Below are 16,197 nucleotides of genomic sequence, written 5' to 3'. Positions count from 1 at the left end.
CTGCTGTTATAAACAAAGTGCATGGGACCTGTAGGCTGCTTAGCTTATTGCTCTCTGTAGGGGTAGCTGGGACTCCTACTGAAGTCAAACAATAGAGAATGAAAAGAAGCAGTAGGACTCAGCCTATGTTTGTGGTGACTAGGTTCAGTAATCAAATATTGATAACCTGGTGAGTGTAGCCAAAATTTTAAGATGACATGTCTCTACGGGGTCATTGCTTTTGCTGGGGGACCATTTTGAATATATAACATACTTCAAGATTAAGCTTCCAAATTTTAATATCACATCATATTTCAGGTACATGGTGCATTGTGTTTAGCATCATTTTCCTGCCTGTACCCCATCCGTACTATTTAGAAAGCATGTTCCATTAACCATAACCATGTAACAGAAAGCATTCTTGATTTTTATATATGTGCTGTTGACTGTTATAAGGCAATATTTCCGTGCTGTAAATTTCAAGCGCATTGCAATATTAAAATGTTTTCATATTTTTCCTTTTACAGAATTTATTTAGAACATCCTGTTAAACATCTTGTCTGGATGAGTATAAACTTCCATCAAAGTGTTAAGCCTCCCGTCTATGACTGTCCAGTTCTAATTTCAAGGTCCACTTAATTCTGCAGCAGGTAATTACAACTGTACCCAGAAGCCTCTTGTCTCCAGAGCTAAGCATATGGCGAAGGACTGAGACCTACTGGTGTCCATTATGTAAGCAGCGCAGCTGCCAAGACAATTAAGAATGCACAGGCTGCTTTCCCAACACACAAAATGATTGACAGAATCACGATTTGGCCAGTCGCTGTGTCTGCCAACAGATTCTTCTGTGCTGGGGCCACATGGCACAGTGAGGAAACATTTCCATCTCCAGCATTAAATTCTCTCACTGACCTGTGGACTGTGCCACGGGCTCAGCAGGGCTTCTAATTTACAGCTCCATCCGATAGATCCCTCAGTGCCAGCCTCTGGCAAAGATTGATGATGGTCAGTCCCTTCAGCATATAAATGATGCAAAAGCAATAAATGCATCAAAGAAAAAGCACAGACAGTTCTCACTATGGATCCAGGTATAGAAGTAAAATATAAAGCAGGTATTTAGTATATGACAGGTCACAAATACATCAGAGTATTATGGTAAGACGCAGAAGAATATGAATTTTGATTTAACAATAAAGAGCAAATATAAATGAAGTACTGTAAATCAAAGATTATCACTGATTATCACTTGTATACATGGGGGTACTTGCCATGTCCTTGGAGGTAATTGCACCATACAAACTGTGTTTTCAAAAGGAACAGCACATTATATGACTGTATGATACCTGTGACATCTATGTTTACCACTACATGTGATGTACATTTACATTAGACTCCACTTATATCATGGACCATGAACAATATTATGTTCTGATTATGGTCATTATCTATAAAGAATGGTAAGTAGCAATGAGCAATTTACATACTAAAATAAATTCACTGTTCTTAAACCATTTTGGTAGGTTCCTCCCTGTCCCTAATAACTGCAGCCTGCCCCTTTAAATGTATGTGCCCTGGAAAGGGCAATTGTTGATTTTTGAGAAGTCCATGCCTAGCTGAGTGACCCTAAGACAAGTAGCAAACCTCTCCCTTGATCTCAGCACAGGGTCAGACAGGCCCACTGGTGGGCCCCCCATTTTTAGAGGGCTTTATTAAATAAAACTTTAAAAGTTAAGAATTCTAATTTAGAATTAAATAAAAAAGGGCCTAAATTAAATAACTTGGGGGAGGGGGGCTGCATGTAATGTAATGATTTTGGAGGTGAGTGGCTATATGTAATGTAACTGTTTGGAGGACCTATATTTCATAAACTGAGGGGACCTAAATGTTTTCTAATAACCTCAGGGGGCTATATGTTATATTGGGACCTATATGTAGTATAATTGTTTGTGATTTTGGGGATATATGTAATGGAATAATATGGTAAGCGCTATATATATTCTATCAATTGGGGTGGTTGAATTCATACTTTGGGGAATTATTTAAAAATAAGCAATCAATTAAAATAGGACATTTTAAACAAGTAAGCAGCTATACTCTCATCTTTCTGCAACACTATGGATTAGCATTGCACCTCCTATATCTGTTTTATACAGAGGCTCAGAGGTGACATAATTTCTATAGTGCATTTCTGCTGCAGCCTTTTGCTGTGGCCTGTGTAAATCAAGTACCTGGAGTAGGTGCATGCTATAATTATGAGGTCACTTCTTTATACAAACAAAGACCGGTGGTTGTGGTTCACTATACTTCACTTGGTGCAATTTTATGTAAATTAAAATTAGACAACATAATCGCTTAGTAGGTATAAATATAATTAGGAAGGCTTTATATAGATAAAATAATTAATTTACATGTATTATGTAATGATCAGGGGGACAGGACATATTATTAGGGATTCTGTATATATTTAGAATTATAATATATATAAAGGATAACAATGATAATATATAAATCACCCACCAGCAGAAAAGCAGGGAAAGCACAGATATTTCTTACAACATATCCAACATTTATTCCCTGACATATCATCACTCCTGCAGCTGGTACTTACACACCAAGAGACAAGCATCAGGAAAAAGGGAAGGAGAAAGAGATTATGTTACTTTTATTTTACAGGCTCTCCACCACTGTCTATAATTACATTATAGGCAATATTTCTATGTAGCAATAGGGTGGGCCCCAAGAATCAATTTCACAGATGGGCCCCAGGTACCCAAGTCCAAACATGCTGTTGTGTCTAATTGTGTTTGGATATTTGACCCTACTCTTATACTGCAGAGTCACATGTCCAGCCCAGCCAATCACAAGTATGCTTACAGAGGACATGCCTATAAGCATTGCACTTTTTACCAAATGCAGACCAAGACCCCAAATAGTAGTGTATATTTGAGCTGCCACACCCAGGTAGTTCGGTACAGACCCGAACTTTACAGTTTAGTTCCGTACATCACTAAAAATAAAGACCTCTGTTCTGAAGGCCAAAATAGGTGTTAGAACTTAAAGTGTAACGTACTTTCAAAAAACTTTTGATATGTTGTAGGGCAGGTAATTTTAAGCCCTTTTGCAATTGGATTAGTTACCCGAATCTTGCTCCTTTCTCTTGTATTCTGCAGACTTCCCCTAGATGGCAGTGATCTCTCATATGTCTGTTACTATGGACATTCCGTCTTCAGAAAGAAGACTATGGAAGGAAAGACACACCCCCATCCCCCTCTCTGCTCACAGCTGATTACCTCATGGCTCAGTGCTGCAGCAATTATGTGCAGGGAAAAGCCCTCACTTTCCCTACACTTGTGTATAGACTAGATAGATAGATGTAAGATAGCTCTGGTCTCATTGGTCAGCACCATGCGCTTGTGATGAGGTGACACGAGGAAGTCCCACAACTCCATCTTGCTGATTGTAGGTTTTTGAGAACTGAAAACCCTGGTTGCTATGGGCCAAAAGAGGTATTAAATGAGGACCGAGAGGCAAAATATTTTGAGGAATGATTCCCAGGGACACCTGGAGCAGAATTATGTATTTTATTTATTCTTTTGTTCAGAATGACGGTTACACTTTAAGCTTACCGTATATACTCGAGTATAAGCCCTAATTTTACCACCGAAAACTGGGAAAACCTATTGACTCGAGTATAAGCCGAGGGTGTAGTATACAGCCAGCCCCCATGTAGTATACAGCCAACCAGCCCCCATGTAGTATACAGCCAGCCCCCAGTAGTATACAGCTTGCCCCCAGTAGTATACAGCTTGCCCCCAGTAGTATACAGCTTGCCCCCAGTGTATACAGCCTGCCACCAGTAGTATACAGCTTGCCCCCAGTAGTATACAGCTTGCCCCCAGTAGTATACAGCCTGCACCAAGTAGTATACAGCCTGCCCCCAGTAGTATACAGCACTGCCCCCAGTAGTATACAGCACTGCCCCCAGTAGTATACAGCCTGCCCCCAGTAGTATACAGTACTGCCCCCAGTAGTATACAGCCTGCCCCCAGTAGTATACAGCACTGCCCCCAGTAGTATACAGCACTGCCCCCAGTAGTATACAGCCTGCCCCCAGTAGTATACAGCTTGTCCCCAGTAGTATACAGCCTGCCCCCATCAGTATACAGTCTGCCCTCAGTAGTATACAGCAGCCCCTATTAGTATACAGATAAAGAAATAAACTTAATACTCACCCTCCGTTGTCTCGATGTTCGTCGTGGCTCCCGACGGCTTCCGATCCCCATCGCGGCTCCCGGCGGCTTCTTCACTATTCACTCTTCCCTGGCCGGGAGATCGCGCCGGCCGTCGCACACTGTGATGCAGCGCTGTCGCCGCGGATGACGTCATCCGCGGCGACAGCATCGCATCACAGTGTGCGACGGCCGGCAGATTGCATGAACGCGACTCTGCCGGCTAGAGAAGACAGAAGAGAAGACACGGGGAGCCGCGACAGGGATTGGGAGCCGCCGGGAGTCGCGTGGAACATCGGGGACACTGGAGGGTGAGTATTAATTTATTTTTTTTTATCATTGACTCATGTATAAGCCGAGGTGACGTTTTTCAGCACATTTTTTGTGCTGAAAAACTCGGCTTGTACACGAGTATATACGGTATATATGATGTCAGGATATCACAGTCTACAATGATGCATCTTAAAATATATTGGTTATGTATAGAAGATCAAGTCAAACAAACTGGCTAAAGAAATAACACAAGTCTCTGTAAAATCCTATGCTACCATCATTTTAAAAATAAATGCAAATGGCATGTGTGATAAATGGCTGTATGGATAAATGAAAAGTATTTTAACTTCATTACACTGGGCTTACATGACCCACAAACCCATGGCTGCTATGAATAGGTGATTTGCTTCAGTATGGAATTCACAGAAACAATTATACTATACAAAATAGGCAGTGTTTTGATCACTGTAGATTCGGTTGGGCGATAAAACACCAAGGCTAGCTGTTTTCTGTTCCATCATTTAAAACCGATGTGGTTAGATAGGAATTTGGTTATTTGACAAAAATAAAACTTGGTACTGTAACTATTTCATTAAATTGTAAGACCTCAAATGGTGCATTGAAACTGTTTATCCTTCTGGAAAAAGTATACATTACATCCCCACACTACTCTGTGCTTTTATGCATTGCCAGTGCTGTCAGCAGATTCGAATACTATATACTAAGTTTCTTTTTTGTATGTTATGAGTCACATGTTTATATTATTATATTATTAATTTCTGTCATGTCTCTAGGTAGTGCCTATGCCTCCGACCTTGTATGACATTGTATACTCATGTAGTGAAGACAAACCAGTAAGTTATTGCCCTTGGTCAAGTGGCAAATGAAATTACTAGTCAATTAGTACAGCTAAGAATATACATAAGACAAAGCAGGAAATCCAAGATATAAAACAAAACCTAAGTTTTAATATCTACACATGAAACATCATTATCAAAATCAAATTGTAGCACCAAACAGCTAGTCAGAAAAAGGTGTCCCAAACCCCTCACCACCGTGTGCAATCAGTTCACAATGGTAGTTTATTAGGCAAGTGTGACACAAGGGCAATAACTTACTGACTTGTCTTTACTGTTTCTATGTTATATCATTGGTAAGGCTGTTTTTTGGCAACAGGCCTAAACACACAAAAGTGGGTAGCAGAAGCTAAAGAGGTATTCTCTGATGAGTTTGTGCAGAAGAGATACACCTCCACGTTTAATGCTGTCTTCAAGAGTTAACTAAAATTTACAAAGAAAAAATCACCCCTTAGTAGGAAGTTGAGTCCCTTGAGATTTATACTAAAAATAGTTCCAACAGTACAACTCTCACCCCAGCACAAAGGTGTCATTCACTGACCCTTATGACAAAATGTGAAAGAGAAGCCACTAACAGCCCACTATGCCTTGTGCAGTTGATACTGGATGAGGAGAAAAAAATCTTGGGGACACTAGAGACACTTTTATTGGAACATATTGAGTTTACTAAAAAATTAGAGATGGAGCCTCAGTTCAAAAACAGAGAAAGTCTTTTACAGTCTAATATTGAAAAGTTCCAATATCACATAAAGGAAGAGAGACAGTTCACACGTGACATATTAGATTTGAAAGAAAATAAAGTATATTGAACGGTTGGCAGGAGGCAAATACACTACAGGACACTGACATCTCATCATCAGAAACAGAAAATTCTGACATAGATTCTGTAATCTATGTAAACTAAAAAGTACTCGCCTTCCCCCAACACAGATGTCTCACCAGTTGATGTTTTTTGAATAGGGTTATGCAAGATCTGAGGCACATGGATAAGGCCCTTCACCCCGTTTAACTGTAGCAAGGAGGAGCTACATGCTACATGAAGAAAGAACCATCTATAACAATTAAGCCCCCTGACAAGGGTGGAAACACAGTGGTGATGTATACTTCCGACTACACAGATGTGTGTCTATACCTATTGAAGGACAGGGGAGCATATGAAATTCTCCAAAATAATACAACATATTTTATGAGATTAAAATCTCTTTTGCTTCATGCAAAGTCTGAAGGTTTGATAGATGATTCAGAATGCAAGTTCCTGCTCCCTGCTAACCCAGTAGTGGAAACATTCTACAGCCTGCCAAAGATACATAAAGGCGCTTCTCCATTGTGTCTGGACGTCTGATTGTACCTGGACGTCTGATTGTATCTGGCGTAGGAAACATAACTCAAAATTTGGGGATATATCTGGTTAAGACCCTGGGAGACATTCTGCTGGCACACAGGACACTTTAGACTTGTTGTCCAAACTCTAAAAAAGGAACACCTGCTAGGGAATATAGATGTGGAGGCACTTTACTCCTTGATTCCCCATGAAATGAGTCTGCAAGCAGTAGCCTACTTTTTAAGATCAAGGGGTACACCACAGGAGAGACATAATCATTTCATTTTGAAGCCCCTGGAATTTTGTCTAACAAGAAATGTATTTGTATTTAATGGCAGGTTCTACCACCAGCTCAGGGACACTGCAATGGGTTGGCTGTGTGCACCAACCTATGCAAATATGCTCCTGTGCTGATGGGAAGAAACATCTGTCTTCTCTGAAGTTAACTCACAGAGTACTTTGCATATCACTGCCTGGTATAGGTCGATTGATGATGTCCTAGTTATATGGCAGGGCTCACAAGCTCCATTTGCTACATTTGTACAGCAGCTGAACGTGAACACAATAGGACTAAGTTTCACTCATGAAAGCTCAGAAAAGTCTCCCTAAACTCTAAGGACTCGGGGGTACTATATTAACAGAGATATACCGTAAAGCAACCTCCACTAATTCCCTTCTAAGGTGGGAGAGTAGCCATCCGACTCCCCTAAGGCGTGGGATCCCTATAGTAAATCCCTATAAGATCAAACAGTAAATTAACTGTGGGACTGAAGGAGGGGTTTACAGGGCAGGCTGTGAGGACAAGATTGAATATGTTGGCAAGACGATTTGTGAGTTCAGAAGAAGGATTGGGCCACATCTGGGTGATATCATCCATGAGAGAGACACACCATTAGCCCGTCATTTAAAACTGGTCCACAATATTGATGCCAATAAAATTTGCTTTCATGGCATCCAAGCAATATAGAGACCAGCAAGAGAAGGAAACTGGGACAAAATGCAGCAGGAAACTGAGTGGATATTTCTGTTAGATACAGTGACCCCGAAAGGTCTGAATGAGATGTGGAATTTTGGATGTTCTCGTTAATTCTAGAGCATTGTTGATTCCAGTAAAATTTTGACTTTATCGCAAACCAGATACAATGTGGGTAGTCTATAGCCTGTACAGATACCTTTGAAGAAATTGTCATTTCTGCTTAAGTTACATTAGAAATATTCCTCCAGCTATAAACAAAATTTTACTATGATTTTATGCTTTTCATGTACAAAAATGCATGTAGCACAGAATGCAATATACATTCCAACATCAATTAGGTTTTTAGCCATCTTTGAAAGCTCTGTATTTGATAACATGGTTGTTGTGCTTCTATAGTTACCATAATAAGCCTGTTTTAACCCCTTCCACCTAGCTGTATGATACAGAAAGTGCAACGTCCTATCAGGTGGAAGGGGAGGGCGAAATATGGGCAGACATAGTGTAATGACATAAGGAACACACAGCTTCCTTGCAATCATTCGCCCGCTTGTAATTCTTCCCAGTGTATGACGTGTTTGCGCTCTTAGCTATGAGAATTCTCATTTGAATATAGGTGAAGTCTGTATTGGCTTTATATGGCGCGGGTGTACATAAATATGGCACCCACGCTAAGCTATTTAGTCACCATGTTAGTTTGTGTCTAACAAGCTGCTCTCTAGTTCTATTTACTATTAATGTAACCCAGTGAGGCAGATCTTAGGATACCAGCTGATTTTAGGGCCTCAACAGGTCCTTCACTCTTGATCGATACCCTCTGTATCAAGAGATTGTACATTGAGTTATTTCTTAACTGTCCCATACATGATATCTGTTGTCTGTTATATGACACTATTTTGTGTAATGCTTCCATAAAAAACTACCACTGTGAAGTTATTGTATACAGTGGATAGGTTTTTGGGACCGTATTGTTTTAATTATGCTATTGGTTTATTATTGTTGAACCTAAGGTACTATTGTTTACAAGACGTCATAAGAAATGTGCAAAATATCATTGATACTATACTCCTTTTCTGACTAGATGGTCGATACTACAATTTGATTTTGTTGATGATATTTTTTATGTAGATATTTAAGATTACAGTTCATGTAATATCTTGGACATCTTGCTTTGTCTTTTATAACCATGTAGTGGCATATATTGTTCCAGAGTGGCAATAGTCAGAGGTTTAAAATACTTTAAATCTGACCACTTGGATCCTCATGTACATGAACAATATAGTGCTTCATACAATTGTGCAAATTAGACACAGGAACTTTGTTTTATTAGAGAACTCCTAGGGTCTTGGGCAGGAAAATGGTAACCCCCCCCCCCCAAATAAAAAACAAAAAACTGTATATATCCTTCTCTTCCTACCTGTTCCCTTTGCAAAGCTTCCCGGTTCATTGTTTAACCGGTTCAAGCTCAGCGTCCGACATATCGGACGCAGCGCTGATGCCAGCTCAGTTCAAGATTGGAACCGTCATTGGGATATCATCGGGATGTCAGATGCAGCCAGTAGCTGACGTCACAGTTGGAGTTGCAGTTGGAGTGGGCTATGATCGCAGGTGTTTAACCAGTTGAATGCCACGGTCAACACTATTGCGGCATTTAAACTGCCTTCTGTGGGTATTTCCCCCACGATCTTCCCCCCACCCCATGCCGCCTTCGAGGGGTGCTGATCATTCCTACAACAGCCCTGAGGTCCGATGAGGACCGCAGGGCTGACTGCAGGCAGTGCTTTTAAGATGGTGTCATAGGCTGACACAGCTAATACCCTGCGATAAAAGAAAATAATTATTGAACCTGCAAGATGAATGCCATAAAAAACTGTTAAAAACCTGCCCAAAATTATGATTTTTACCTACTTAATCCCGCAATAAATGCAATAAAAAGTGATAAAAATAGTAAGTACTCCAAAATGATATTGTTGCAAAGTACAACATGTCCTGCAAAAAACAAGCCATCAACCAGCTCTGTAGCCAAAAAACTACAAATGTTATGGCACTTGGAAGATACAGATACTGAAATGATAGATTTTTCCCCACATTAGGGTTTTATTTGGCAAATTTAGTAAAACATAAGAAAAAATATTCAAGTATGGTATCCCCGTAATCTTATTGACCCATAGAATAAAACTAACATGATTATTAGATTATACAGTGAACACCAAAATAAAAAAGTAAAAAATCCAATACAGAATTGATGCTTTTTTACCCCTGCCCTCAAAAAGAAAGTTCATAAATTTTAAACAATAGGAGATACCAACCCCAAAATGCTAACACTGGAAAAAGCATTTCGTCTTGCAAAAGGAAATGGCATCACATGGCCCCAATAATGAAAAAGCTAAAATTTTATAGCCTGCAAAAGGGGCCAATGAGAAAACTAAAATCCTGGCAGCTACAGGGCGCTCCTTCCCTTCTGCAGCTCGCTGTGCGCCCATAAAACAAATAACTGCCACATGTGGGGGGTCTCTGCACTTGAGAGAATTTGAATAACAAATTGTAAGATAAGTTTCTCTTTTTATCTTTTGGAAATGTGTAAATTTTAGGGCCAAATGAACGTATAACCGACAAAATTTGACCAATTTGATTTCTAAATTTCACCTCCATTTTGATGTAATTACTATGAACATCTCAAGGGGTTAAAAATCTTCCTAATGCTGAATTCACACGGCTGTTCAGGGGAAATATATATGGCAATATATGTATATATATATATACATCGCATATACGTCCCCCATAGGCCGCAATGTGCACGCGGCGCTGTATGGGAGCGGTGCACACGTGCGGCACCGTACTGTTCCGTAGCCTCAAAAAGATAGGACATATCCTAACTTTTCTCGCCATTTGGCGCCGTGCACCATACATCCCTATGGAGGGGGGGTGAGCAGCTCCCAACTCCTCCTGCTCTCCACGGCGCCGCCGTGTGCCCTCCATGCTACGGTACAGGGGTAAACAGCAGTGTGAATGTGCCCTAAAAGTTGTTTCTGATAGTTTGAGGTGTGCAGATTTAAAAATGGATTGATTGTAGAGGGGTTTTTTATGCTAAATATTTAAAATTTCATTCCAAACAGTATTTATCCCCAAAATAGTCAATTCTAAAAATACAGAAAAGCAATATTTAATTTATAAGCTGTTTGACATAAAAATGATTTATCTAGACATTTCAAAAATTATGAAAATATATAGTAGACATAAGGGAAATGCTATTCAGCAACTTGTTTAGGTGGTAAATCTATCTGCCTGAAAACACAATGATTTCAAATTTCAAAAATGACAAATTTTACCCTAAGCACACAACTAAAATAACAAAGAAGTGGCTTCAGAACATCTCTGTGACCATTCTTGACTGGTCCATTCAGAGCCCTGACCTCAACCCAATTGAGCATCTCTGGAGAGAGTTGAAAATGATTGTCCACCAACGTTCACCATCCTTCCTGAGTGAACTGGAGAGGATCTGCAAGGAAGAATGGCAGATGATCCCCAAAACCAGGTGTGAACAACTTGTTGCATCAATTCCCAAGAAGACTCATGGCTGTACGTGCTCAAAAGGTTCTTCTACTTAATACTGAGCAAAGGGTCTGAATACTTATGACTGTACAGTAATAAGAAAAAAAGAACTTTTTGATCTTATTAATTGGCTGCAATGAAAAAAAAGAGTGACAAATCTAAAGTGTTCTGTATACTTTTCATACAAACTGTATATCTTTTTTCCCCAATTACCGCTTTCGTGTATTTTTCAGGTTCTTGTGTTTGAAGCCAGGAGTACCAAAAACTGAAAGTCCTCTCCAATGCTGGAACTGGGAGCTGGAAGAGGATAACTATTTCTATTTTTTGGTCATTTTTTGCCTCAACTCCCAGGGGGTTTTCAGTGTTCGTGGAAAACCCCTGAAAAGTCACTAGTTTGTGTATGATTTTTCTAAATTAGAAATCTCTGTCTCTCTGCTGAAAGCTAAGCTTATTATAAATGAAAAGAATTCTTCCTTTAGGCATTAGTGTAATGTAATGTAATATGCCTTTATGTTTTGCATCACCAGTAATACTGTTCTTGGATGTAGAAGCAAATTCCTATGCATTGATTGCATTATGGCTGGATAAGTCATGCATAGTTAAAATATTTACTCAGATTTATTTACTTATATTATGTTTATGTTCAAGTATCTAGTTGCCTTGTATAAATTTTAAACTCCTATTTTAATCTAAGCACTGGTGGGATTTAATACCGGTTGTCTAAAACCTGCATAAAAATGCTTCATTTTAGCTGTATCATGCATTTACAATGTAAATCAGCTAATTTTTTAAAAAAAATTATCCTTCTATTTTATGTACTAAATTTCTATTACCTAGATTCACATCTTTCAATTCCCTCACTCTATTACGCACACAGTGTGTAACTGACAATCTTAATGGTTTTCTCCCCACAATATTTACCAGTTCGCTGAAAGAATATTAAAATTGCTTATTAGGTTAAATGTTCTCTGTAAAAGTTAGCAGATAAACCCTTTAAAGATTTTCTCATGACTTACTGATGGGCTATAGCCTTGCAATTAAATTGGAAATGCTTAGAATTAAAGGCAACATAATTTACATGTATATGTAATGCTTCATTCAGTGAATTATTTAAATATTTGAGTTAATAGATTCATTAAAATTAAAATGTCCTTAATAATTGTTTAACATGAAAAAGTCTAGATCAATGTGGAATATTTATTATTTGTATATGCACCAAACAACATCTAATGTTAGGTTTTAGACAAATTCACTTAATGTGGGGAGAAAACCATTAAGATTGTATGGATATACATTCCATACATGCCTGATATATGCATAGGTCCCACCTATTTTCTAAATAGGGGTACCCGGACTCCTATCACACATCAGGGCCAAAAAGGAAAGGTAGCAATGCAAGTGCAGTCCATTAATCTCTCTGAGAGAGACAAAAATAACAGAAGCTCAAATATTTCTTACTTTTCAGCAGAACTATATATGAACATAACATCTTCATTTGGCCCAACAATGGAAAGGGCTTAGGGAACCCCAATCTCGAGTTTGGTTCAGGGTCCACATATAGAACCTACATCAGATATTTACGACAAATGCTGTGCTCATTCCCCAAAATTGACACCCTACAGAGCTTCATAAACTGAAATAGGAAAAAGCTGTTAAAGCGCTAACAAAATTAAGACATTTTGTGCAAAAAAGAAATTTCTTCACTTTGAGCAGAACGGAAGTTTTCAAGATTCTATTTTGTGGACTGTACAACCTTTTGAACACTTTTTATTAAATTTGTTATGGGTTGTGCAATATCTCAAACTTTTTGGCGCTATTTTCTGTTACAGGGTTCACTGACGGGAATAACCGCTTGTATTTTAATATGTCAGGATTTTTATGATCCAGTGATACTAAAATGTTTATGAATTTATTTATTTTTATTTAAGTTAAAAAAAGGTGGTGATTAGAATTTTTAAAAATATTTAAAAATATTTTTTAGGCCCTTTAGGTTACTTTAACCCTATGGGTCTGAGCTTCTACCATCTATATGGGAGATAGTACCATGGAGAATATGATAAGGATTTATAACAGCCTGTCTAATCTGTTCCCCACCAACCAGTTCACATCATTTGTAATAAAAGGCACCTCCCCACATTGGGAGGTGCCTGAGTAGTATGGTTCTGCAGATCCTACATGAAGAGGTTTGACTACTGCTTTTGACCACAGCTTTGTTTCCTGTCTCAGTTTCTGCTTTGAGTGTCCATATTCAGCTCTGTTGAAGACTAACTTAACTTTGATTCTTGCTTGCAGACCCTGATATCGGTCTGTGGCTTGGACTCTATTTGCTGCCTGACCCTGAACTGAGGCTTGTCCATAGGATTTTGCTAGATTGTCCCCTGGCCTGAAAACCGTGACTACACCAAGTCTGTTCCCTGATGCTTTTTCCAATGTCCCGTGACCTGCCTGGGCCAGTTGCCATCCACATCAGGACTTTCACATAAGATCCACCAGGAAAATCCCATGTTGGATGACATGGTGAGGAATAATTTTAATTCTGTTTTGATTGTCAGTTGCTTAATCCCCAAAACCACTCAAATACATAAATCACCAGGCCCAAATGGGGGGGAGACCTCATTACAAAGTACAAATATCTGAATGGGTAGTACTAGGATCTCTCCAAAGATCTTTTTTATACCTAGGCCTGTGGCCAGGACATGGGAGCATCCTCTATGCCAAGCGGAGAGGCGGTTCTACCGTCGCTCTTGATGGGTATTCTTTACTGTAAAAGCAGCAAGACAATGGAACTCGCCACTGGCTGTTATGGTGGATAGTTTGTAGATGTTTAAGAGAGGCCTGGATGCCTTTCTTGAAATCAAAAAGAAGACCGGTTATGGGGAAAAAACATTTGTTTTATTCTTATAGATTGACGGACCTTTGTGTTTTTCCAATCTTATATACTATGATATTATTATAGCTGTCTTGTGATCCCTCTAGATCCAATTATACGGATATAAGAGTAAAAAATGGAGGGTTTCAGGGATAACACCCGAAGTTTGTGGCCCAAACTCAAACCTGATGGATAGCACAGTGGGTCCACAACCCATATGCAGGCATGTAAAAAGCATGCCACTTTTGTACTAACAATATGCTATCTATGATCAAAGTATTATAACTAAACTGGCATTTTGTAAGCAAGTTTTATATTTTTTAAGAATAAACTCTTATAAACAAAGCCATCACTCATGTTGCCTAAACCGGAAATTGATTTATGATGTGATGAAAAAGATTCAACAGAAAAGTTCTCTATTAACCAAGCTCTTTTATAGTTTGCTTTACATTTTAATCTAGATTTTTGACACCAGTTTTTGAGAAAATAAGAGACTGAAAAACATTATGTGCAATTTTATTAAGCAATACTGGGTCAATACTTTGTAGGACCATGTTTGGCTCCAAGTCTTCCTAGCGCCATAGCACTAGCTCAGTCTTATTTGTTGGAGAATATTTGTGAACAGCAATTTTCAAGTTAAGCCAAATATTATCAAGAGGATTTAGGCGTGGATGTCCCTGAGCCATTTAAACACACAAAGTTTTCCTCTAGGATTGATCTTTATTAAGCTCCATCCACCTTCCCAACAACCCAGATTTCCAGCTCATGCTCGGCAAAGCATCTGCACATCATGATGCATCCACCTGCTTCATTATACACATAATATTTGGCATAAAGGCCCAAAATTTGAATTTTGGCCTTCTCTGACCAGAGAAAAGGTAAAATGTAGTCATTGTTACAATGCGTTCTAAATAATGGATGAAGAAGAAATAGTTGCCATAGTAACTGAGTAGAATTATTATCAAAAACAAGCTAAAGAACCCTGCCATGCAGACAAAGAGGCTAAAAGATAAGCGATACTATTAGTAGGTTTGTCCATAGATACACAGTTGTAAAGACCTAGAGCAGGGGCCCCCAAACTACGGTCTGTTGGCCACATGCTGCTCGCTGAGGCCATTTATCCCGCCCCTATGTCCCCCGATGCACAGGATGAGTCTACATCATGTACTCCTGGAATGGCCGGATTATCAATATCGCTGCCAGAGCACCTGTTGCCAGCAGCTCCATTGGTGATCCAACCCTCAGTGATTCAATAATCACTATGCGCCTATTAGATGTGCAGTCCGGCACTAATTTATGAGGCTTCTCACAATCTTCAATGTACAAGGAAAATTAACGTTTAAAGGAATGTAAAGTTTATGCAACTACAGAACTAAGGTCCTTGTAAAAAATGTAATGGTTCATGTAAACATTGTCATGAGCTTTACAGAAGAAATGTATATGATGTCCATGTTAACATTGCCACAGGATTCAGAAAATAATTATACGTGTGAAAACATAGTAATGGACCTCTCATGGAACTACAGCATATAAGGTTCATGCAAACTATCCAGTCAAAAGAAGCATAATATTACAGTCTTTAAGATCGCTTAAGAGTTTAGCTTTTTCACATGATTTAGTTTTCATTCGGGATGGGTTATGGCATGATTGGTGTTTGATGTCCACACCTTTGTTTTATTCCTCTACATTGGTTACGTTACATAAGCAATATCCTGTCATATTTTTAACAAGACTTCATTTATTCATACTGGTTGTGCTGCATTTAGATCATATGAGACAACATGCACATATTAGGGAAACGTCCATGAAAGTATAAAGGTGAGGAGTGATAGACATATACTAGGATTAGCCCATATAGCCTATATGGAATTTTGTTGTACTCATGATACAATTGCCAAATGATTGGCGATTGAAACCAGTTAATGGCAAATGTTGGTACCACATGTCAAAAACAAGCATTTCAGTGCAAACAAACAGAGTGACATGTTAAAGGTACCGACTCAATATATAGTTTTTGGAAAAATATCAAATATCTTTATTTAAATTCATACTACAGACAAGTTAAAAACAGTTGAGCCAGCCCCCCCCTCCTGTCATCCCGGTGATATCTTTTCATTTATTTAGCCATTTCACAGCATATAGAG

At 38.9% G+C, this 16,197-nt stretch overlaps 1 protein-coding gene across 9 annotated transcripts in view; it reads right to left on the bottom strand.

Moving 5' to 3' along the window:
- The window catches only part of AUTS2 (activator of transcription and developmental regulator AUTS2), a 959,393-nt gene that overhangs the window by 324,549 nt on the left and 618,647 nt on the right, over positions 1 to 16,197 (bottom strand). The window lies entirely within an intron of this gene.

This window comes from Engystomops pustulosus, chromosome 2 (genome assembly GCF_040894005.1).
Source record: "Engystomops pustulosus chromosome 2, aEngPut4.maternal, whole genome shotgun sequence".
Lineage (NCBI taxonomy): Eukaryota > Metazoa > Chordata > Amphibia > Anura > Leptodactylidae > Engystomops > Engystomops pustulosus.
Note: the sequence above shows the minus strand (reverse complement) of the source record. Positions and strands in the feature narration are given on the sequence as shown.